Source organism: Harpia harpyja, chromosome 10, assembly GCF_026419915.1.
Source record: "Harpia harpyja isolate bHarHar1 chromosome 10, bHarHar1 primary haplotype, whole genome shotgun sequence".
NCBI classification, from domain to species: Eukaryota; Metazoa; Chordata; class Aves; order Accipitriformes; family Accipitridae; genus Harpia; species Harpia harpyja.
Window position 1 is genome coordinate 2,570,214 of NC_068949.1, and position 24,937 is coordinate 2,595,150.

The 24,937-nt window shown below is 60.9% G+C and overlaps 1 pseudogene; it reads right to left on the minus strand.

Moving 5' to 3' along the window:
- Positions 1 to 240: 240 nt before the first annotated feature.
- LOC128147343 (maestro heat-like repeat-containing protein family member 2B) lies at positions 241 to 24,758 on the minus strand (annotated as a pseudogene).
- Between the last annotated feature and the right edge of the window lie 179 nt (positions 24,759 to 24,937).

Below are 24,937 nucleotides of genomic sequence, written 5' to 3' on the forward strand. Positions count from 1 at the left end.
ACTGGCAAGAGGGAAGTCAGTGGGATGAGGGGAGGGAGTCTTCCCCTCACCGCGGCAGTGGGAAGACCACCTTGGGGGACTGGGCCCATTCTGGGCTCCTCAGTGACAGAACGGCAGCAATGCGCTGGAGCGAGTCCAGCACAGGGGCCCTGAGCTGGCCAGGGGATGGACATGGGCTCCGCAAGGAGAGGCCGGGAGGGCTGGGGCTGGGCAGCCCTGACAAGAGCCGGCCAGCCCAAGTCACCTCTGAGCGGTCCCCAGCTGCCTCACGGAGGGCCGGGAGAGGATGGAGCCAGGACCCTCTGGGACGTGCCTGGCAGCAGGATGAGTGGTGATGGGGACGCAGCCCCCAGCACCCGGCTGGGACAGACACTGCCTCCAGCACGTATCAGACCCCAACCTCCCACCAGCCCCTCACCTATGAGCGCTCTCATCCTCCGCATGGGCAGCAGGATCCCCCGGATCGACACGCTGCTCCTCCAGGCAAAAGCCATGAGAAACTGGGGCAGCACCAGCCCCAGGAGGAAGATGTAGAGCCCAACCATTGTGACCTCACAGAGGTCTCCTGCGACATGGGGACATGTGCTGGGGACGCAGCAGCACCCTGGGGACCCCCCCAAGCCCAGAAATGCAGGATTTTCCATCACTTGAATTTGCTCATGGTCCTCAAACAGTTTTAGCAAAGAATTTCTCTAGACAGCCCTTCCCAGCTCTGTCCCTGGGAAGACTGGGACTTCTTTTCTCTCTCAAAAGAGAAGACTTTTCCTTAGGCAGGGGACTGATACTGGTGGGGTGTCCCAGGCCCTTGTGCCTGAAGGCAGGAGTCTGGAGAAGAACAAGCAGCAGTGGGTGGGGATCAAGTCAGGTGAAAGGCAGAACATTAAAGCAATTAAGTTTACTAAGAGTAGAGAAATGAGTCTTATGACCATCAAGAAGAAGAAATGTTTTTAGAGCACGCTACTGTTACTGTCTTTAGTGAAAGTAGAACTAAGGCAAATTATGTGCTGGGTTGAGCCCAGGTGGGAGCTAAGCCCTGCTCCCCAAGCTGGGCAGGCAAATCAGAATAAGGAACTGCTGCCATCAGTTTTCTTTCCCTCCTCTGGCCTTGCTGAGGGGACTGAAGAGCCTGTGTTTTTTTCTAGAGCCATAGGACGCTTTGGGTTGGAAGGGACCTTAAATGTTAGAAGGCTGTGGCATAGGCAGGCAAGAGGGGAGAGGCGTCCCTGGGTGGGCTCGAAGCACCAACCTTTCGGTTAACAGCCGAACGCGCTAACCGATTGCGCCACAGAGACTCCCGAAGGGAGCTCCCTGGGGCTTCCCAGCGGCAGGCAGATGTTTGGCCATTGCCAGGGAAGCGGAGCTTCCTCACACGTAATGGTGACTTGGGAAGAGAAACACCACAACCCTCACTGTCCATCCTTCATCTAGGTCTTTCAGGCCTAGGGCCACCTCTGCCCTCCACCAAGGCACCCGGAGTAACCCCCTTGGAGGAGCTCTACATGTCTGCGGTGGGGACGTCCGTCCATGAGAGATCTTCAGCAGAAGGTCCCCTTCCATCCCATAGTGACCTGGGAAGCCAAGTCACCAGAGGCAGGGCTTGCTTTAGTCTTGCTTGCAGACCTTGGGCTTAGACAGCTCTCTCCAAACTCCTTGTTTCAGTATCATCCCTCTCTCCGCGTCTGCCCTCTTGATTCAGCTAAGGATGTCATTCTCCAGCCTGAGGAGCAAAAAGGGTCGACCACAACTCTCCTCCCTCCTCTGCCAGGCCCAGCCTTGGAAACCAGCTGGCAGCGTCGTGGGCAATAACAAGGGGTGGGAAGTTTAGGCAAGGGGTACGGGGAGGCATGGCCCTGGTGAAGGCTGGGTCCTGAGACAGCATTCCCAGAAAGAGTCATGGACATCCCTCCCCACTCCTTCTCCTCCCTCCACCCCCCGGACTAGTCAGGCAGCCCCAGCTCCAGCTGTGCTCCTCTGGCTCCAGCTGTGCTCTGCCCCTCGCCCTTCACCTTGAGGTGCAATGGGTGAGGAAGCCCCCGTGCGTCCCAGAGCCTTCGGCCCTTGGATGAACAGACTTCCCCTCAGCCCTCCTTCCTTGCTGGAAGGCCCCCACCCATCTCTGCTCCCTGGGGCTCAGGGCGATAGGGCCAGACCATGGCAGAAAGGCAGGGAAATCTGCCAGCCATTGCGGGGACACCCCAAGTGAGGTGGGGTTTGTCCTGGCCTCTGGAGGGATTTCTGCCTGAAGTTTTGAGAGCAGCAACAGGGACAGCCACATCGGAGTGAGTCGCCCATGGTGCCTGTTCTGCTCCCAGAGCAGGGAACGTCCCACAGCCCAAGCTCTGGGTCCCAGCACCCCAAGAGCTTGGCCCCCTCCCAGCCCTCCATGCACAGGCAGAGCCTGGGGACCCCTCACCTCCCACGGAGGTGGGCTGGCACAGTGGGACGGTGCAGCCTGGCCATGCCCTGGGGGACCACGGCTGTAGGAGTAGGGCCGTGCTGGCCTGGGGCTCCTGGGGGCACTCTGCCCCTGTGGGAGCTGGTCCTCACCTCCTGACCAGTGTCACAAGCTTCCCACCAGCCCCTCGCCTGGCCCAGACCTTGCTCCTCTCCCACGAGTGGGGCAGGAGGGGGCTGCTGGGGGAACCGGGCTGTCAAGAGTTAGGCTTGTACTTGCTCAGAGGAGAGTATGCTCTCTAAATAGCCTGTCTTCAGCAGCTGCCGTGGTTGCTCTTGATGTTGTCCCGGCTAATACAACAGGCTGGCAGGCAGAGCTCAGCCCCTTGGAGCTACTGCCTACGGGAGCCTTCCCACTCCACAGTTTCATCTGTTTGCCTGGCCTGGCCTGACATGAGAAGCCTCCCCCAAAGACATTTATCTCCAGGGACTCCACTCTGCAGCGACCTCTCTCCCTGTCTCTCTGGCTTCTCGGTCCTTTGCTTTCTTTCACGACATGCAGCTGAACCAACGCGTCCGATCCGTGCGAGCAGCAAGTCAGCGGCGGGGAACCAGGAGTTAGCAGCAGGTCTGAGCAGCTCTGTGCGGTTGGGAGGAGGCTCAGGCCATGTGAGGGCACTGCAAAGCCCGACGTGCAGGGGGCCAGGGCTCCCGCGTGCCTGGACCCGACCCCCTGCAGCGGTAGGGCAAGATGGGTTCCCTCCGAGCCCCCCTCCTACAAACGCCTGCCGTTGGAGAACGTCCAGCTCAGTCGCTTGCCCTGTGCCTGGCACACTCAGCTCCCAGGACTGCCGGAGCCCTCGGCACTGCAGGTGCCTAAAGGAAACTCCTGGCCCCAGCACCAGGCCTGGTGGCCGGCGTAGCCCACCTTCTTCTCCCATGGGGCAGCACAGGTGGGGAGGGCTGTCAGTCTCCTCCCTTGAGGCGGTGCTGCCTCGGATTGGTCCCCTCGGCTGTCACTGTGCCCTGGTTTGGGGCCCGCCCTTCCCTCAGGGCGGCCTCTGACTGGCCCCAGGCCTCAGGCTGCCCAGGTGCACCTGAGGTGATGCTCTCTGTGATTGGCCGCCTGCTGCGGTGTGCTGCCCGCCCTCCCCTGAGGCGATGTTTCCTCCGATTGGCTGCATGAGATTGCTCCCTTGCTCCTCCCATCCCGTGATGGGGCAGGCGGCTTATCAGTCACCTGTGTGCTTTGCTATTGCCAGCTCTGATTGGTGGAGCTGGCATGCCCCGCCTCCAACCAACACCGCCCCCCCCCAGCACTGTGCCCAGCTTTTTGCACTCTTGCCACCTTTCCTGCAGGCCTCGAACCTTGACTGGTGGGTTACCTATCGATCACATGCCTTGCCCCCGCCTCCTCAAGTGCGATTGGCTGTCCTGGGTCCACTGACTCCCCAGGGACTGCTGGGGGGAGGTTGCCAGGCAACCAACTCCACCTTTAGGGCTGCGAGCCTCAGGATGGAGCTGTGGGCCCTGAGGAAAGGCTGGGGGTCATCAAAGGCGGGTTTGGACCCTAAACCTGGGGATTTCGGCCCGAAACATGAGGCTCTGGGCACTACAAAGGACAGGCGTTCAGTTTGGATCACACGTGGGGTGGGACCCGCGGGACAGGGGGCTGAGGCTCACAGGGGCTCGCAGCCGGGCCAGCGTGCACAGCAGCCCAAGGGACAAAGCCCCGTCTCTGCTGGTGGTCTCCCTGTGTGGAGCTGCCCCTGCCCCCTGCAGATGTGCAGAGGCTCGCTGGGGGTGAGGAACAGCACCGGTGGGGCCTGGGTTAACGGGCAGGGGTCCGATGGGCCAGCCAGATGCTGGCGATACGGTCGGGGCTGTCCTGGGCTGTTCCCTGCACCAGCGCGGGCTGGTGCTGGAGGTGGTCATGCCGCGGTGGGAGGGGTGGCGAGGAGATCCCCATGGGCAGTGGGAGGGCACGGCAAGGCCCCAGGACCCCACGGGGAGACCCCTGCTCTGGGGTCTGTCCCGGCATGACTCCATTGTCCCCAGCCCGGGAAGATCTGAGAGGGGCCCCACAGCTGGCAGCCCCCAGCCTGGGTGTCACCCACACGTTGTCTCACCAACCGCGGGGGTGCTATTAGGGAAAGAACAGATACGCTCCCCTTTCGGTGTCTTTTGATGAGCTTTAATTAACTCCGTGGTGCTGGCTGGGGCCAGGCATTGCGGAGGGATTCCTCTAGCGCCTGCCTCACTCGGAGGTCCCTGTCGTCCTGCGGTCCCGAGAGATCTGGAACAACACCACAGGCAGCGCCGTGGGGACCTGGTCCCGGCCAGGTGCTCCCCTGGCCACCCTGCTCCAGGGAGCCCTTCGCCAGGGATCTTCCCACAAAAAGAGACATCCCAAGCAGCAGTATCTCAGTAAAAGTCCTCTGAACCCTTCCTTCCCCATCTCCTGCCTTACCTCAGCAAAGAAAGCTGTAGCTGTCACCCGCAGTTTAACTGAGCAGGAATCCAGCCACGGCAAGAGGTTCTTCACCAGACAGGGGGAGACGAGCCCAGCGTGGAGCAGGACCCTGTGCAGGGGTCACAAGCGAGGGACACACAGTTACCCAGGAAGGCCACAGGCCGGGCCTCCAAAATTCACTTGCGCCGATGCAGACACTATTCTTCAGCTCCCGATGGCTTCCCGGGCACGCCGGGAGGGTCCCAGCGGCCATTTCCCTGGGCACAGCCCTGCAGGAGTTGGCCAGATGCATCCCTGGGGCTCTTACCTGCTCAGGAGACACACCCCCTCAGGGTAAGCCAGGGGGTCTTCCAGGCGAGCCCACACTCCCCAATTCACGAGCAGCTGCATCCATTTCTGCGCCATGCATTTGCCCAGCACCAACTCTAGAGCTGAAAGGAAAACCCTGGCAAAAGAAACAAAACGCAAAATAAACCAACCCAATCAAACAAAACAAGTCCAAATAGCACCACCGCCAGAAACCCCAAGAACTCTCCAATCATAGCAGGTTAGGGGAAGACTGATCTGCAGCAGCGCTAAATACCCCTGGAATGATGCTTCACAGCCTTCCAGACTGCAGCTAACGACACTGGCATTTTCTTCATGCCCCAGACCCACCGAAGCAGAAGAAAACCCACGCCTCTAGACCGACTCCACGCTACTTATCAGCCAAGGCCAACACCTCATACCTCTTCCCACCAGCCTTTGGCCAAGAATGACACCAGTGCCCGCAAGAGTCACTGCTCCCAGCGGGGGTCCCTTGAGGGAGCGCAATGCTATTGTGCGCGCAAGGGTATGCAGGAGGCAAGATGACGGCCGTCCGCAGTATGAGCTGCGTAAGACCTTCCTGCCTGGGAGCTGGAGTTTCTCCATGAAGGAACAGAAGTAAAAGCAACCACGACGACCGCTTTCCAGAACTAGGAAGTGGGGCAGGCGAAGCCCTCCCTCAGCCCCACAAAGGCACATGCCTTGGCACGGGGAACTGAAGCCAGCCCCTCCATCTGCCCCTTCGGCTCCTTACCTGCACGGCTTCTCCACGTGCATTTGGCACTCGAGGAACAGTTCTCCCCAGCTGCTCATGAGCAAAAGCAGCCTCTCCTCACCCAGCATTTCACTGGCCCACCTCAGGAGGCTGGGAAGGAGGTGGGGAAGCAGTTGCCTGAGCTCCTCCGTGCTCCTCAGGGCAAGCACCACCTCGGAGATGGCACAGGTGATCTGCGGAGAAACGTGACCAAGAACCACCTGTTCAGGGAAGGCCTTTTCCCACCAGCCTGGTTCCCCCGCGTGCCCGGGGTGGGGGGTCACTGTCCGCAGTTGTCACTTCTGCGACAGCCTTGTGCGTCAGGAGTACCAAACTGGCCTGGCTCCCCACGCTCCTTGAGGCCGGCCCAGCACAGCGCCCTGCGAATCTCCACGGGCACCCGCAAAGGGCACCCGACTCCCTTGCGCCCAAGTATGAGTTAGCAAGCAGATGCCAAGCTGCAGAAATGTGTCTGCCGTTGAACGTACCGTCAGAGTCTCCAGAGCAGTCTGACGGTCGTGCCGCTCACAAGTGGAGGAGCCCGCCCCCGGGCGGTCGTTTCCTGCTCTGTTTAGTTTCTCCGCTAAGCACCTCAGGATCCGAATCCCAAGGATGCTTCTCCCCAGGCTCCTCCACAGCTCCACCGTGTCACTGCGAGGGAAGAGACGTTCACCCCTGAGCCCGCATCCTTGCGGTCCTGCGGTGCCCTCAAACCTCCTCACCTGCAATGGGGCTTACAACGCCCCACTCACAGCAGAGACACAAGCACGCAGTCTTGCTCGGGCAGAAAAAAAAGACCTGCTTCTCAACGGGACCCCCCAGGGCAAGGAAGCTGCAGGGTCCCTGTTTGACTACAGTGGGGAGGTGGGTAGTGCACGTACCTGTCCATGAAGAGACTCTTCTGGAGGAGACTGCTGATTACGGGCTCCTGGTGAAAGCGGGTGAGGAGAAACACTGCATGGAGCAGGAAGGGCCTGTGGGTGCTCTGCTGCATGTAGCTGTAAAGGGTGTCCAAGATTTTTGGCACCTGAATGGAAGAAGAGGAGAAAGAAGGGCTCGGTGCATCCTTTACCCCCTCCTGTGGGGCCCAGACACAGTCATTCAGCACATGAGCGATGCCTGCTCCCTTGACACAGAGTCCAGATCCAGCTCGAAACCTCACGCCTTCCACCCTGCCTGACCCTGGCTCACATCTGGAGCCCAGTGTGCTCTTGGCAGTCGTGCACATGCACGCGCACACGCGTGCACACGCTCACACGCACAGCCTCAGTCGCTGCGTGTGCCTGGGCCCAACCGTATGAGCAGCTGCGTGCCCTGTGTGCACACAGAGGACTCGGACCCATTTCACGCTCAACGCTTGGCTAACTCTCCCCATGCGTCTGTAGCGATGCAAGGCCACGAACAAACACGCTCTTCGAGACCCTGAAGATGCCTTGCAGGGCCTCTGCAAGGGCACGTGTCTCCTTCCAGAGGAACCCAGTTCTCCAGGGATGCTTTTCCTTGCCTCTACCCTCCTGAGACTAACTTGAGTTAGTCTGCACTGCTTGAGCCACTGGTGGCCCTAGAGCCCAAGTGGAGCGCAGCAGAGCGTGAGCGGAGAACAGGAGCCTTGAAAGGGCAGGCACAGCACGAGGCCAGAGGCTCCCAGGCTACAGATGGGCAGCAACTAGTGGCTAAAGGAAGGGCACCTCACAGGCTGGGTAACCCCACAGTCGGGGAAAGCAATGAGAGCAATGAACAACTATCCAACCTGTGGAAAACCTAGCATGCCCAGCAAAGCTCAGAGTAGATGGAATTGGGGACCAGTGAAGAAAGAGAAGGGTGAGGTGGGTCCCGGGGCAGGGAGGACTGACAGTGACCCCAGAGGAAGGGGAGGAATGGCAAGGTTGGTGCCTCCCAGTGCCTCACTCATGGGAAGGACCCGGACCAATGGCAGACTTTGGACAAGAAGTGCCCATAGCCTTGTCACCAGCTGGAGCAGGCGCCAGCAGCGGGTGCTAACGCACGACTCGGACCATCAGTAGCCCCTTGGCTCGGCACACAGGCGGCATTTCTTGAGCCCATGCCAACTGCACAGGGTGTAGTGCAACAGCCAACAGGAGAAAAGACAAAGTCTAATGGAAAAAAAGCTCTCCTTTACCTCCTGGACTATTTCCTTTCTGCATTCCACCAGGAAGACGAACACCCACTTCCACACTGCTCTTGCACATGGGGGCATGACATGCAGCAAGCTGCCCAGGACGGCAGTCAGAAAGTCCACAGCCTGTGCTGCAGGGATGCATCTGCAAACAGCCTGGAGAGAAGTCAGGAACAGGAGAGCCCGCGTCACAGCTCTGCCCCAGCGATTCCGAAAGGAAAGGCAACTTGACGGGACCGTTAGTTCAGCAGTCACAGAGGGGCCAGTCACTTGACCCTCCTGCTGTGCCTACAGTGCTGCTTACATCTGGTGCCGCTAAGCGATTTGGAAGTGTCTACCCCTTGTTGTTTGCTTATATACTGAATTTGTATTCTGACAAGAGCACTCACGCACACACACGTGTGTGCAAACGCACACATCATGGTGTCTGCTCCAGCGTGCCTAAAGGACGGTCTTGTCTCAAAGCCTCCTGTTACTTGCTAACAACAGCTGTCCTGGACAGCTCGCTCTGGAGACAGAGACTCTGGAGGGGAGCAGGGAGACGTGCAGGAGCCCAGGAGCTGGGCCCCCACCCCACTGTTTTGGGGCCAGTTACCTTTGTTATTTCGGTACAGGTCTCTGCCGAAGTCTCGGTGTGCGGGCTGTTCAGCTCCTCACAAAGGCACCAGATCTCATCTGTCTGCGGCACCTTCATTCTCTTGGCTGGAACAAACAGCAGGAGAGGAGTCACGTCTACAGAAAGCCAACCTCTGGCCCCAGATACCAATAAAGGAGAACCCAAGTGGTGGCAGGGAAGGCCACAGGGAAAGCCAGGGCCCTCCTGAACGTGGGGCAGCGGGATTTCCTGAGCCCCATAAATGGCTGACATATCCCGGGCTGGAAAGAGCCCTCTTCCTCCTTAAACCATTTGCTGGGGCTTCAGGGTTTCAGCAGCCTCTGCTCCTAGCAGCTGCGTCCCCTATTCCCACACAGGCCACCATCGTCTCTGGGAGGCAGGAAACCTCCCTGTGACTTCCTCAGCACAGGCAGACCCTGCTGCCTGAAGAGGAAAGGGTGCAAACACAACCCTTTGCAGCACGCTCTGGGCCTGCAGCTCAGATCCCTCCTCCCTGCCCAGTTTGCTCTGGGCAGCAAATTGGTTTCCTCTCTTGTGCTCAACAGGAGATTTCTTCCCTGCCAGGGATGACTTTGGAGACTGCCTGGGTAGCTGCCTGTCTCTCCAGGCTGAAGGCAGGGAGCGAGGGGGAAGGCCGCCTCTGAAACGTCGGGGACCTCATCCGAGCGAGCTGTCTGACCACCCTCTGTCTCTCCTGCAACGTGGAGGGGGACAGTCCCCAGCATTGGTGACAATGTCCTGCTCTCAGACAGCAGTGAGGGATGGCCCTGACCACCCAACCTCACGCACGCCCCGGGGAGGTGGGACTCAACAACACTCTCTCAGGGATCCTTCCTGAGATGGGCCGGGAGGCAGAGGGCTAACAGGGTGGGGGCACAAAACCAGCCGAGCACGTTGCCTCCCCCTTCCCTCCACAGGACCCCGGTGGCGCCAGGCCAGGAAGGCAGGGAGGATCGGGCTGAGCGAGGCTGGGAAGCGCCTGCTCTCCTCACCTTGCATTTGGAGAAGGTAGCCAAGGCAGACCCATGCCCTCTGGCGGCACGTGGCCAGGCAGTCGCTGGTCAGAGACCCCAGCAGTCCCACCAGGGAGCCGAAGTGCTTGTAGGGACATCCTCTCTGCAGGGGACAGCAGCAGGAAAAAGGTTGCAGGCAGCCCCAGCGCCCGCCCGCCTCTACTGCCCTGTGCAGCGACCAGGCAGAAGGGCAGGCAGAAGGGCTGCCCCGTAATCCCAGGGGCCCCGAAACCCAGCACCCAGCCGGGCAGGGCTCCTTTCCAGGGCCACGAATGGTGGGAAGGGGGCACCAGGGCACGCGGAGGGTCCCTACTCACCATGAGCTCGCATCGCTCCTTGCAAGCGCCCAGCACGTGGGTGAAAACCTGCAGGGCTCTCTTCCGCTCCCATTCTTTGGCTGAGGTGAGCCAGCCCTTCAGGACCTGGGGCAGGGTGCATCTCTCTCGCAACGGGAATCTTTCTCTCCCCGAGATCCCTCTCCCTCTCCCTTCTTCTCTGGCCCCTTCCTGGCGCATCCCCCGCCCCACCAAGCACTGGCCCTGCAGCCTTCACCGCCTCGCGCTCTGCAGCCGCCTCTGCCCTGCGTCAGGTCTTGCTGCCCTGCTGGCGTCTCCCCGCTCTGGCCTTCCCCCCAGGGCTGCTCTCGCCCAGCTCAGGGCTGGCTCTTGGCTTTCCCTCCATCAGGGCCCACTTCGCTGCCTGTCCTGAGGCTGCAGTGGCCGGGCGCTCCTGTCCCCCAGCCCCGGCCGGATGCACAGCCCCAGAGCAAGGAGCCAAAGCCCCATTTGTCTGTGGGAAAGGTATCCACCTCCTATCACCCACTAAGGTCTCGATTCTCTGCCCTGGCAACGCTTTCCCTGTTGCCCCGTGGCTACTCACGTGGACCACGTCGTCAAAGCAGGCAGAGGTCGCCTCAGCCTCCAGAAGGGTTTCTATGAGGTGGCCCAGATCTTCCATGCCTCTCCTGTGCAGAAGCTAAAAGCAGCAAAGGAGAGCTGAGGTTATGCATCATGGGGGCTGCCAGGGCGTGCTGAGGTGGGATCCTGACCCAGAGGTGGGCAGGCGCTGGCCGGTGCGTACCTCCATGTTCACAGCTGCCCTCACACTCTTCCTTCCCTTTTTCATCCGCTCCTCGGAAGGATGGGACAAAACACTCTGGCAGCACACTGCCAGCAGGTTGCGATTTTCCTTCCCGCTCAGAGGCGGCCTCAGCTTGCTGGCCAGAGGAAAAAGGGAGACAAAACAGAAAGGGGATTTACTAGCCCTCTCCAGGGTGGCTTAAACCACAACTGGGTCCCTCCTAATCGAGGGCCCCAAATCCAACGCCCCCAGCCCATGCCAGCGAGCACTGCCTTCAGCTCCAGCAATTCCTACCTCCTCCCAGGCAGCAGGCAAACCCCCACCAGCAGGTTAAGGAACCCCTGGGGCTCCCTTCTTCTGGGAGACACCTGGAATGGGGAACACCCTCCCACTCCACAGCCCCAGCAGCTCCTGGCCCCATGCTCAAGCTGGGCTGGGGCACACTGGGAGTGCCCAGAGCCTGGGGAACAGACCTCACCTCAACTCCTCCAGGGCCTGAAACACTCCATACACCAGCGAGTCCCAGGGCTCCCTCTTTATCCAGGCCTGCAAGTCCCAGAGACAAGCGCAGAGTTGGCAGCGGGCAGGGACACGGGACAGCCCTCCCGCCGCCCCGGGGACAGGCTCTGCTGCCAGGCCTGGGCAGATGCTGCCCCATCTCCCCCACGGAACCCCAAAGGCACTGCAGGAGGGACCCTGCTCCTCAGCCACAGCCACCCAGGACCAGCACCCAAGGGCCCCACCAGCTCCGGACACAGCTCCAGGAGCTCGCGTGAAGCCGAGAGACCATCGTGCCTCTGGGGAAACCAGTCTGACGGCGCAGCCCACAACTCCCCCGTGTGACGGCTCCAGCTGCGGACACTCACCAGCAGGGTCCGCGTCGCCTCCTGCTTTAAGGAGAGCTCAAAGCTGCCGCAGTCGCCCACAGCCTGGATGGCACAACTGACCTCGGCGATGCTCTGCACCAGGGCGAGCTTGAGCTGCAAGTCCTGAGGCCAAAGAGAGCAAAGCACCCCTTGAACTCTTTGAAGGGCTGAGAGGTGGAAGAGGAGCATGGGCAGGGGGAACCCACGGAGGGCTTGCATCTGGACGTTGAGGACAAACCCCTCCTTGGGAGGTCTTTAGGAAGAGACCGCCCATCTCGGTACACCCCAGCCCCGAGGGGCCGGAGCTGGGGCACCCGGGCATCCCCACCCTACGCGCCCTGTGCTCCTACCCTCTGTTTATCTCTGGAGAGCCTCAGGATGTTGCCCATGATGTCTTTATCCACACAGGTGAGCAGCTGCTCCTTGGGGGCGTGCAGTGCGATGCCGCCGTAGGTGCGCATGAGAGCAGCACGAATGGTCTGGGTTCTCTCCATCTTCTGCCGCCGCTGTACCTGTGTCGACAGAGATGCCCTGAGACGTCAGCCCCGGGACTCCTGCGGGCTCCTGCGGCAGGCCCTGCCCCGCACCCTCGCCAGCTCCTTGTTTCCCCCAGCACCTCCCAGCAGCTCCCCAAGCCACTCCTCAAGCTGCGAGGGCTGGGGCTGGGAGTTGTTCCCACCCCGCAGCTTGAGTTCTCTCTCTTGGAGAGGGAGGAGGTGCAGCCAGCATCGCACACGCTGCCGGCTGTTATACCACTGACTCGAGAGGTCGGGGAGCTGTCTGGAACCTTTCTGCGGACAGGTACCCGACATAGCCTGTCACGGTCCTGCTCAGAACCGTGCATCCTGTGCGGGTCAGTGGCGCAGATGAGCCCGGTCTGCTCACCTCCCCAGGCCAGGCTGCACTGCTCTCTCTGCAGGGCCCTGCCCTGCCCAGAAAGGCTTCCCCACAGCCCCCAGGTGGGGAGCAGAGCCAACGAGACCTCACCAGGCTCCTGCTCCCAGCCCTCAGCTTTGAGGAAGGGGCAGAGTGTCACACTGCGCCCACCCCCTTGTCACCAGCTCCTGCTGAAGTTAAGTCAGGGCAACGTGGCTGCAAGCAAGCAAGCAAGCAAGCAACCGCTGCAGCTGCCCCAGCTGGGTGGCTCTGACCCACCAGGTGCCAAACCCCATCCTCTCCAAAGACACCTCGGGGGCCCCAAGGCCAGGATGTCCCCTCTGAAACACAGGTCTCGGGTAGCTCTTCCAAGAAGGTTAATCTAAAGGCAGCTGCCACAGTGTGGCTGCTGCAGGTGTACAAGTGGAAAGGCGGCCAAAAAAGGAAAGCCAACCAGCAACCCCCTCGTTCCTTTACCTTCCAGCCCGTGGAAGCCTGGTAGGACCAGTTTCTGGTGAAAGCGGCAGAGAACATAGTCACCGTGCCCAGGACCAGGTGGAAGTGGCTCTCGGCAGCGTGGGACACAACAGAAATCATTCCCTGCAACCACAGAGAAACGGGGAGTCGGTTCCAGTCCAGGCATTCAGCTGTGGCCAGCGACAGTGGCCAGGCAGGACGTTGCAGCAAGCAGGAAACAGCAGCAACGGGGAAAGCAAGGAGGTCTGGAGCTGGGCCAGGAGCAGCCCTCCCTCTCCCCCAGGAAAATCCAGGGGATGCTCAGGACAGGAGCATCACCTCACCTTGGCCTCAGACAGCTCCACAGGGTTTGTGTCCCGCAGGAACCTCAGCACCTGCCCTTGGACGTGTCTGAGGTCCTGACAAGCTGCCAGCACCGTCCCAAGAGCCTTGTACAGGAAAAGCTGAAAGAGAAGAAGCCGAGCCCGAGATGCAGTCACGGCCCGACCCGTCAGGAGAGGGCTGGCCCCAGATGGACCCGACCACCTCCGGGAGCAGGCAGAGCCAGCCACAATGCCAGGCTGTGGCCAGCCGCTGGGGCAGCCCAGGGGAAACGCCTTTTGGGGACGAGGGAAAGGAAAGCAGTGAAATCTGCCTGCGTGGGCAGAGCACCAGCGCCAGCTCCAGCCCCAGTGCCGGGCAGGACACACACCTTCTCCCAGGAGCCGGCAGCAGAGCTGCCCAGCCGCTGGCTCAGCTCCTGGCTCAGGCCTACGGTCCAGGCCTCGTCCTCGACGGGCTCCAGCGACGCTCGCAGAAACTGGTGTGAACAGGAAAGGAAGCGAGTGTTCCACTTGACCTTTCCAGGCTCACGTGTCCCGGGACGCTGCGGGGGAGAGCTGCCGGGAATGGCAGTCTCTTCCCCCACCCCACCCAGCCCTCTTTTTTCTCCTAACGCCTCATGTGAGACCCCCCGGCAGGCCGGACTTAGAGGAGGAGGCAGTGCTAAGGCGCATGCCACAGCCTTAGAAGGCATTAGCCATCAGCCGTGGCATGTGTGCAGGCAGCAGCTCCTCTTGAGTGGGCAGGCACCTACTGCCGGGGGAGGCGCAGGGTGCTCAGGAGGTGCCCCCACCTCCTGGTGCCTACACAGGCAGCCCCGAGCTTCCTCCCACAACTTTGCTCCCTCTTCTCCCCCCTCGATTTGTGACACCCCCTGCGAGGATGCTGTACCTTAAGCACACGGCGCTCCCACTCTGCAGAGGCCAGGGAGCTCTCAGTTCTGCCTAGGAAGCAAGAGGAAGCAAAAGCTCTCGCAGCTATTTAAGCTCACACCAAAGACGAGTCCGGCGCTCTCCTCTGCAGTCCGTCCTCCCAAAAGTCCCAGGCCATCAGGCCGGAGAGGGCCTACGCGAAAGCCCTTGCGAGGCCAAAGACACGGGAGGGATCCCAGGGGCAGTCCTCAGAGGCATTGACTCAATCTGGGGAAGGACGCACTGACCGCAGCAGATCCCCACTGAGCGACTGCAGCTCCCAGAACAACTCCAAGCACCCGGTCCCAACACAGGTTTTCTCCCGAACCACCCACTGCCTTTTGCCCATTTCCAGCCCTTCTCCCAGGCTACTGCCGAGGACAGCTGCTGCAAACCTCGCCTGGCCTGGGGACTTGGTCCTCCAAAGCCGAGGGCTGCACCCCCGCCAGGAGCACCAGTCCCGTCCCTCTCCCAGACACCATCCTTGGGTGATGCCAAGACCTGCCCTCCGAGGGAACATCAACGGCCCCGTCCATCCCCTGGGCCGAACTGGTGCCAGGGGACAGCTGCCCCCAGCCTCAGCACCGGCTCCCTGGAAGGGGAAAGGCAGCGGAGCAAGTGCTGGGGAACTGGGGGCAATTCCCCTCCGTCGCGCCGGGCAGCTGTGTTTTCCTGCCCCCCTCCCTCCCCTCCAGCCTCTCCCTCCCCACCTGCACTTTACCTTCCAGGTACTGCAGCAGGAGGGGGATCTCGGTCGCCCACGCCACCCCCAAGCCTCTGTGGATCCTGCCGTGGAGGGCCTGCAGCAGCTGCAAGGCAGCGACTGCGCGTTCGCGGCTCGGGTAAGGAGCTGCCGCCACCACCTAGAGGAGGGCAGGAGAGAAGGGTCGCTCCTGCCGCCAGAGCCACAGCTTCTCCCACCAGGGAGCTCGGGAGGGAGCTCGGTGCCGCTTGGCTGGCAGCAGGCAGCCGATGGCTTCACCCAGGGTGCTGCCAGCCCTGAGAACGGAGTGGGATCCCTGACGGGCTCGGGCATGCTGCCTCCTGCTTGGGGGCTCCCGGCACTGGCCTCAACAGCATCTCTACCCCGGGATCTCCCACCACCCCTGGCCAGAAAAGCTCTTTCCCCAGGGCCCCGCTACTCACCAGCAGTCGAGCCAGCAGGGCCTGGGGAGCCGGCAGCCGGGCTGTGGGGAGGCAGAAAGGCTGGCTGAGCCGACGAGCCTCACACCTCCGATAGCCCCACACAGGGCTGAGGGCTGAGAGCAGCTGCGCTGCAATAGCGCTGGCTGGGGGGCTCCCCAGGGCTGCCCAGCAGGAGATGAAGGCAGCTCCAGCACGGCCAGGAGCGAGCCCCGGCTCACCAGGAGAGCGCTGCGAGCAGGAGAGCCGGGCCTCTGCGCCGGGCAAGGGGCCACGCAGGGCAGAGCGCCTCGTGCCCAGCAGCAGAGCCTGTCTCTGCCCTTTGCTTTTCCTGGGCTCCTGCTCAGGGCTGGTGGGGCGCAGGGAGATGCGGGCTGGCCTGACCCCTGGCCAAACCCAGCAGCAGCACTCGCTGGGGCTCCTACCTTGCTCCTGGGAGTCCATGGCATCCGGCTCCTCCTCCTCCTCCTCGCACCCCGCTCTCTCCCGTCTCTCAACCAGGGCTCGGAGACAGCGGGAGAGCGGGATCAGCATGCCGCTGTACTGGGCTGGCACCACGTACTGCAGCAGCCTCGGCCACAGGAGCTGCAGAGAAGAACCGGGCAATTCGCCACACTGGCATTTCCACTCAGCTCGAAGACGAAAAGGACGGGCTGCATTTCCCTGAGCCTGGTGCGCTTCAGCGCACGAGGGGACAGGCTCAGGGCCTGGGGGAGCACAAGGAAAAATGTCCTGAAGGCAAGAAGTGGCCACAGCAGCAGGGCAGAGGGCAACTTACTTTGGTCATCCCTCTCAGAGTGACGTCCAGGGAGCCCAGGATGTCCATGCACAGGGCTCGAATTGCTTTATCCTCTGGGTTTTCCCAGGCAAAAAGGCCTCCTGCCACCTGTAAGACAGAGTTGGCAAACCCCCAGTTCCTCTCGGCTCCCAACTGATGAGGCTCAGGCACGCCTCACCAGTGCTCCTCTTGCTCCTGTGCCCGCCTCCCTCCTGAAGGCCAGACGGACCCAGCTCGAGGACCGGGTCCCAGACCCTGGGAAGGACTGGGAAGCCTGGGAGCAGACAGTGCCGCTGCTTGTCTACACGGGCCCCTGGGGCCCAAATGCTGCTGTCGTGCCACCAAAGCAGAGGTGAGGAACGTGCCCTTCAGCAAGGCTGTGCTCAGTGCCAGCCCTGGAGGCAGCACACCCAGCCCGACGGATGTGGAGGAGCACCCAGAAGCCCTTTCCTTTGCCCTGCTCCCAAAGCAGAGCCTCCCCGGGCCTCAGAGCAAAGCGACGCACATGGATCTCCCAGCTAGAGGGAAGGTCCGGCCAGAGGGAACGTCCTCGGCCAGTCAGCGGGAGGCTCGGCCGTCCCCAGCTTTCACCTCCTGGGCACCCGGCTGAATGCTGGGAAATGCTCACCACAGGGACTGCCAAACGGCCCGTCCCCTTGCCAGAAGGGATGTGGGCCCCCAGACTGTTACTGGATGGGCAGGGTGTGCTTTGGAGGGCCAGAGCACGAGAACACCACAGAAAGCTCCTCTAGCCAGGCCCGCCTGTCTGCACTGGCTCTGTTTTGCTCACCGTCCATCAGCATTTAAGGATGGAAGATGTCCTGCCCCTACAAGACCCTCCCTTTGCAAGGCGGCTTTGCCGGAGGCGCCTGTGGGCACAGCTCGGCACCACAGTGCCGGGTGGCATGCCGAGGTGTAAACCCACGTCATCCACTGACATCTCCACCAACATCGGCACAGACACCCACGAGGAACGGCCATTCGGAAGCGGCTCTGATGGCAGTGCCAGCGCCGATGGCTCTGCAGCATGGAGCTCTCCAAGGCCAAGGCCGCCGGCAGGAGCTCTCAGCAGGGTCCAGGCACTGGTCAAAAAAAAAAGCCCTGGGTGTCCTGCTCTGCCCTTACCAGTCTGCCCGAGGTCCGGCTGAACTCGCTGAAGATGTGCCCCACCACATCCCATGGCCAGCAGCTCTGGGATCCGGAGCTGAGCAGCTCCCTGCTGAACTCCAGAACTGCCCTCCGCACCTGCCAGGGGGGGAGTGTGCTTATGACCCTCCTGTTCAAAACCCAAAGGGTTTGCTTGGGGGCAGCCTTTGTGGCTCGCAGAGAGGTGGCAAGGCCACGGCAGAAGCTTTCGCTCCTGGCGTCAGGGCTGGGCTTCAGCACCAGGCTGGACGGGCATTTGCCCCACAGAGCACAGTGACCTCCCCGCTCCACTCTGCCAGCTCTCCCCAGGGACGAGCCATCAGCCACCACCTGGGCAACGCGCCAGCACTTCCCCAGGCCCCCTGGCTCTGTCCCAAGGGAAAGGGTTTCTCTGCCTCCCCTGGTGGCACCCTCCCTTCCCAAACCAGTTCACCTGGGCACTGGGGTCACTGCACAACGAGCACATGGCCTCCACCACCTGGGGCAGCTTCCCTCTCGCCGCAGGTCCTGGAAGAGATACGGAGAGGTGTGCATTGAGGCAGAGCCCCAGCGGCAGAAGGGATCCCCTGAAGCTTCCAATGGGACAGAAGAGCGGGGCCTGACTGGCTTCACGGGAAGCAGCGGCGTGGCCGGAGCAACCCCACTTCCAGAGGCACGGCTATTTTACAGGGACTGAAGGCTATGGCAACACAGAGAACACGAGAAACAGCACGGGTACGAGCAGCTCCTGTGCAAAGCAGCCCACCTGCCCGCCCACCAGCCTGCCCGTGTTACAGAGCTTGGAGCGTCGTCCCTGGTGTGCCGGCATTTCTAACTGCCGGGGGAGAGCCCTGTTGCGGGGCGTCAGCTCGGCTGGGGGACCCGCTCTTCGCAGCTCCCTTTGGGTGCAGGTGCACCACTTTCGGCCCGTTCCTGCCGTCAGCCCAGCAGCCCCAACCCCTGCCTTGCGTCCCTGCTCTGTGGCACTGACCGTCAGAGTGGGCCAGCACTCCCAGCAGGCCCAGGGCTGCCACGCGACCGGCCTCACTCCCACCGCTCAGCTGGGAGTGCAGAAACATGCCTGTCTCCTCGGGGCGCATTCGTGCTGCGGGGAAGAAATCGCATTCTGCATCAGCAGGCAGCTGTCCCCAACAGCCAAGGACAGGGAGAGAGCTGCCACGGCACGGTGGGCCATCGCCCAGTCTCCTCTCCTTACCCTGCAGCATGATGCAGCGGGACAGCACTGCCTTCTGGGCCAGGCCAGGCTCCTCGGTCACATCAGAGAGCTGTGGGAACAAGGTCCATTTTAGAGAAAGTGGCATCAGTGCTGAGAGGGACTGAAAAGAAACGGTGCTCTCCGTTCTCCTCTCCCTGGGCACTCTGGGCGTGGGACCCACAGCCGAAACCCAGCCCACCCCATGGTGGCCCCGGGCACGCACAGAGGTTTGCGGCAGCCCAGGCTGCCCAGGAGCTGAGGCTGAGCAGCGCTGAAAGGCTGCCCTTAGGGGTGCTGGCGCTCCAGAGTCCTCCTGCGACTTGGCCGAGAGGGAAATGGCTGTGGGAACTGGGCTGCCCCTCAGGGCCCGTTCCAAACAGCCAGGGTCAGGCCTCCTGCAGCCTTAAGGTGGCACCTGGATCGAAGTCCTGGCGTGCTCCGGGCCTGCAGGAAGGTCCCAGCGGAGGAACGCCCTGCTCTGCCCTGCCAGCCGGCAGGTCTTTCCCCTCCGCGGCAATCACAGGGTGCAGGCCCCAGGCTTGCGGCAGGGCGCAGGGCTCCCCTTACCTGGCGGTGCACAGCGGTGCTGATGGCAAGAGCCGTGCTCTGCGGGATTGGGGTCTGAACTCCCACCAGTATCTCCAGGACATAGCTGAGGCTCTACAAGAGAACGGGGGGGAAGAGGAGGCTAAAGCCACCTAAAGGCACTTGGGAAGGGAGAGAAACCCAGCACATCTGGGATAAGGGGAGTCCCTAACATCAGCTCCCAGGGAAAACCCCGATGAGCAGAGCAGCATCAAGAGGGTCTCTTTCCTCGGAACGGAGGCCCGGGCTTGACAACTCAGTTTCCCACTCATCAGACCTCGCCAGTCACCGCATGGGACTGGACATGGCCCTGGGCATTCGGGCAAAGCTCTTCCTGCACACAGAGCCCCAGGGAGACTGGCAATGCCTCCCTTCCCGAGCAGATGAGCCCCAGGGACTCTTGCCTCCCTCCCCGCCCTGCCCTCGGGTTTTCTCTTTTCTTGCCCAAAGAGCCCAGGAAACCTCAGGCCTCCTCTGCTCTTCTGTTCCTTCTCTAAGGGCTTCCCAGCTTCTCCTGGCACCCCACAGCTCCCCAGTGCCTCTTAGCACTCGCACAGACCCACCCCAGCAGCCACGCCGGGCCCTGCGCAACATCTCACCTTGGTGACCCGGGAGGTGTCTCCGGACCTCCTTGTATTGCTGCAGGAGCCAGAGGAGCTGCTCCCAGGTATGCTCTCGGTGCTGCTCCTCATGCAGAAGGACCCCCAGCATGGCAGCCACTGCCCCGAGGACAGCCTGCTTGTCCTGAAGAGGGAAGGGAGAGGCTCCGCTCGGAGGGCTGAAGGTCTGCCTAGTGCTCAGCATCCCCTGGACACCGGGTCTGCCCTTCCCACTGGGAGGGGTTTCCCTTTCCCTTCTGCCCTGCAGAAGAAGGGCTCGCTCACAGAGGAGAGAGAGCACTTCCCCACCCTGGTACCACCAGCCCTCCCTGCAGAAAGGCCCCAAGGCTCGGCTGCTTCCCGTCGGGAAGCCCCTCGCCCCTCTGCTCGCACCCCACTGGGCAGAGACGGACCCACTGGCACGGACATCCCTGCTGCAGCCCCAGGCGTGGAAAGCAGCACTTCTCACCTCTTCCTCCTTGCAGTCCAGCCAATTTGCCACCACATAGCGGAAGACCGGGTAAATGGCTTCACAGAACTGTGCCACCCCCCTTGCGAGGGAAGGGGCATTGCTCCCAGCTGCACAAGTATGTATGGACTCCTTTCGACCATTGCTCCAGAACTGCAGCAGGACAAAGGAGAAGGGAACATGTGAGAGTCTGCAGCAGGGACGGTATCTTGCATTCACGCCCAAGCCTGCTTTAAGGGACAGTCCCAGGCTCGGCAGGGCTCAGCCCAGGACTAGATCTGGATCCGAGAGGCAATCTGTGTTCTTGAGGTGCCTGGATTCAAACACCCCACTGTTTCTCTCCTCCTCACACCCATCGCACCTTCTCCTCAACAGCCCCTTCCCCTCTAGCATTTCTCACTGCAGACCTCTTCCCTTCCCTTTCCCTTCCCTTCCCTTCCCTTCCCTTCCCTTCCCTTCCCTTCCCTTCCTTCCCTTCCCTTCCTTCCCTTCCCTTCCCTTCCCTTCCCTTCTTCCCTTCCCTTCCCTTCCCTTCCCTTCCCTTCCCTTCCCTTCCCTTCCCTTCCTTCCCTTCCCTTCCCTTCCCTTCCCTTCCCTTCCCTTCCCTTCCCTCATACTCGCCCTTTCAGAGCAGGGAGTTTAATCCCAGAGGGAAGCGGGGGAACAGAAACCATGGGAAGGGACCCAGGAGTTTCTCTGTGCAGCGCTGCCCCGCGTCCTGCCCACAGAAACCTCCAGGCCTTCCCCCGCTCCTCCTACACACTCGCTGCAGTTTGGGATTGCCGCGGGCCTCACACCCACCGCGTTCCCCTCTGAGATCACAGGGAGGCATCGAAGGCCGCCCCTGCCCCTAGGACCCCCAGCCAAGGAGCCGACACTCACCACTGCAGACGGCATGCAGGACCTCGCCGCTCCCCACCTGGGTCAGCACGGCGCGCAGGGCGAGCAGCGTCATTCCCCACAAAGGGGATGCACCGCAGGGCTGCAGAGGAGGCAGGGACAGAGGGGACCGAGAGGGTCGGTGAGAGACAACGGGAGACTGGGGTCCATCCCTGCCAGGGCTGGGGCTGCTGGGCCACCGCAGGGACGTGCCGGAGGGCGTGGGACGGGCTGCCCTTCCCCAGGGGGGACACAGGGAAGCCCTTTGGGGAAATGGGGAGGACGGTGCGGGGCCAAGACCCCGCGGGTTTGTCTCCAACAGGTTCCCGCCCTTTGGGAACTGGGATCGGGCTGATAAGGCAGAGCTGCCAGCTGGCCCTGGCACGGAACAAGGAGGCACGGCAACTCCGTAGCCCCCCAGTTCAACACAGGGCGTTTAGGGAGGGGGAGGATACCCTTCTCCTTGTTACCACAGATCTCTACCCAAGGCCCAGGGTGCCCATACCATATCTGCGGGCCATTTTGCCCAAGGTGAGGAGCACAATCTCATCAGGGACCTTCCTCATGGCCTTCAGGTGGCTCTGGAGCTCCGACATGACAAAGTGGAAGTGGGAGCGGGCCAGAGCTACCAGGACGTCACTCGCGGCCATCTTCACGTCACCTGTCACACCCTGCAAAAGCGTCACAGGTTAAACACTCCGGAGAAAAAGGCTGAGGCACTAGGGCAGGCTGAATGACCCCATCTCCTCTGCAAGACCCCTCGGGACAGCTGTGCTCGGGGCCGAGCAGCTGCTGCCTCTCGTACCCTAGGACAGGCGAGCAGTTCCCTGGCGAGATGAGGGAGGCTTTTCCCCAGAACAGGCCCTGTGCTGCTGCCCCCCTCTCCCTCTCCATGGAGATGCCAGGAACAAACTGCCGCAGACTCAAGACCCCCCTGGGACCTCTGTGGGGCTGGTGGGTTGCCACGGCTCTTCCTCAAAGCAGGACAGTGTTGAGCTTGAACCCAGCTGTCGCTCTGTTAGAAAGAGCCCCGAGTCCGCTTCTCTGCACAGTTCTCTGCCTCCCCTGTGGAGTGATTGCTAGAAGTGACTTACCAATATGTTGCCCCCGCACCCCCTTGAGGGAAGGCAAAACCTCCGGGGGTGGAATGCAGTGGACACACGGCCAGTCTCTGTGATATCATCGCAGGGATAGGGAACTGGAACGGTAGGAACGGTAGGTCCCTGCATTGAATCCACGGAAGCAAGGAGGTAAAATAATGGGGGTTCTGTCAACCTGCTGCCCTACTTCTGATTTATCTCCTAAGTGTCCTGTCCTGGGGTACTGACATGCAAAATCACGTCCTCTGGGTGAACTTTGCTCATTATAATACCAAAGCACACCTCCATCCCAAAAGCTACCCGCCTCCAAAGTGCAACCACCCCTCACTAAGCCTGTGCTCTGAATTTTTTCTAGCATGTCCTTTTAAAAGCAAAGCGAGAGAACTTAATACCAATCAAAGTAAAGGCATGCATGACTAGAGTCACTCAAGCTCCAGCTAAATAGGAAAATAGTATAAAAAGGCCCAAAGAGAGGGGGACTATTAGGGAAGATACCATCATGGACAAGTTGGGAGGACAGCACTGCCTTCTGGGGTCAGTCGACAGGCTGAACCTCTCTTCCCCCCAGAGGGACACCTCTTGGGTGAGATTCGAACACTCGGCTGTACCGAGTGCTTTCCCGGGAAACTTAGAATTCTTTAGAGCTCTTTTTCTTCCATAATTTAATGCGCTTGTAGTCGACTATATTATTATTTGCACCTGCCTTGCAGACAGTGTATTTATCACCGGCAATCCAAAAGAACCTGTACTCCTTTTGCTTTAATAAACTGCACTGTTCATTAAAATCTAGCCGTGATAGTTCGTTGAACGTGACTAAATTGAAAGTACAATGCGCTATTTGTGCATCCGTAATCGTGATAGTTCAACGTATTGAACGCGACCGGACTTACAGTGCTGAACTGGGCATCACCCAGAATCTAAGCTTAGCCGCCCCCAGCCCCTCTGACATCTAAGGACAAGCTGGAACGCAAGGGGGTTTATTTTCTGCCAAAAGGCTTTACCCCTTAACACAACACTCCCCTCTCCAAATTCCCTGTCATGACGAGTCCCCAGAGCCTCTCCCTTAGGACCTCTGCCGGGTCTGAACAACCAAGGAACAGCTCTGCGCCACTCTGTATTTCCCCCCAAACCAGGGGCAGAGGCAGGCTGCTTTGGTGGCCTTGAAAGAGAACAAGCTCACCTGGGCCGCTCGCATGTCACTCAGCGCCTCTGCTATCAGGCGGTTCACAACGCCACTCGTCAAACAGCCGTCGTCTCCCCACAAGACGCTCTCCAGCTCCCGGTACGTCTCCACTCGGTCACCCTGGGGACGGACCACAAAGGGGAGGGATGGGACTTGCTTTGCCCTTGTTCCCAGGGAGCCGCGAGAGAGACCTGCTGCCCCCCAAATCATCTGCGTGACGCAGGCACGAGGGACAAGTTGCAGGCATCGGTCAGGACAGCCACGGGGAACAGCAGGATCTTCCGCGGCGCCTCTGACACTAGCAGAGAGTCAGACAGGGAGATCGACTCCACCGGGGCAAAAGGCCATGTGGGAGCCTGGGAGGTCACTCCTGAAAACGGGGGACGGCGGAGGTCAGGGGGAAAGTGCCGGACAAGGAAGGGCGTGACTGTTCACTCAAGTCCTGCCTAGATTTTGGCTAACCCAGCTCATGCTAAGGCCTGATGTATGCTGGGAGCAGCACCATTAGGTCAAAGCGAGAGCACCGCGTAGGCAGGACAGGTGGCCAGAGAGAGCTAAAGGGCCATGATGCAGCCATTACCAGCTGCGGATGGCTGTCTCCGGCAGCCATTACCTTTTGTCTGGCAGTTTCCTCAGAATCCACTAACGTAAGGAAATGGTATAGACCCAGCCTCCAAGCTGGAGGGTATAAAACATCAGCTTACTCAAAAAGCTTTTGAAGCGGATCCAACAGCAGCTGAACTGCTGAGGCTTTCATGCTTCCTGGTGTGACACAGGGGACGCCCGCACCGTGATGGAGGAGGAAGGGTGAGCGCTCTCTCCGTTGGCTGGGTAATTAATGCTTTTTTTTGCTCATAGGTGCACGATATTAAGAGTTACAGATTATAAGCTGTGAAACCTTATGACTTGACTGGTGAAGAAGTGAATTCACGTGATAGACGAGTCTGGGAAAGGGGAATTGAGCCCCCGTTTGTCATGTTTGTTTATTGTATTTCTTAATGAGCTCATGAAATAAAGTTTAAATCACAGCATATGTTGTCCTGTACATTTGAGAGATCCAAATGGACCGTGACAAAGGGGAAGGCATGGGAACGAGACCGTGCCCCGAGGAGGGGAAGCCGTGAGCACCCTGCGCCTTGGGGCACAGTGTTGCTCCTCGCACGGGCAGGAGCCCCAGCACTGGGAGCTCCCGGGGAAAGGAGTGGGGAGCAATGGCATTAGTCCAGCTTGAGCAGCAGGATCAGCGCCTGGGGACAAAGTGCCTGCAGGAGGGCAGAGGTGCTGTCAGGTGAGACGCCCCTCTGCCACGGCACCCGGGGAAGCCAGGGGCATGGAGGGGAGCCCTCAACCCCCACCTCACCTCATGGTCTTGCAGTCGCTTTAGCAGAGAAGTCCCGACGGCCACAAAGGTAGTGACGGCCGCAGGGACAGTCCCCGTCACCCTGCCTCTGTCCTCAGAACGCACAGGTCTGGACTGGGAACGCACGCATGGGCAGAGAGCTGCAAGAAAAGAAAGAAAAGGCTTTGCTGGCTGCAGGGCTTCGCACCAGGGAGGGGTGAGGATCTTCCCAGACTGCCCCAGCACTAACAGCCTGTGCTGGGCTGTACTGGCAAGAGGGAAGTCAGTGGGATGAGG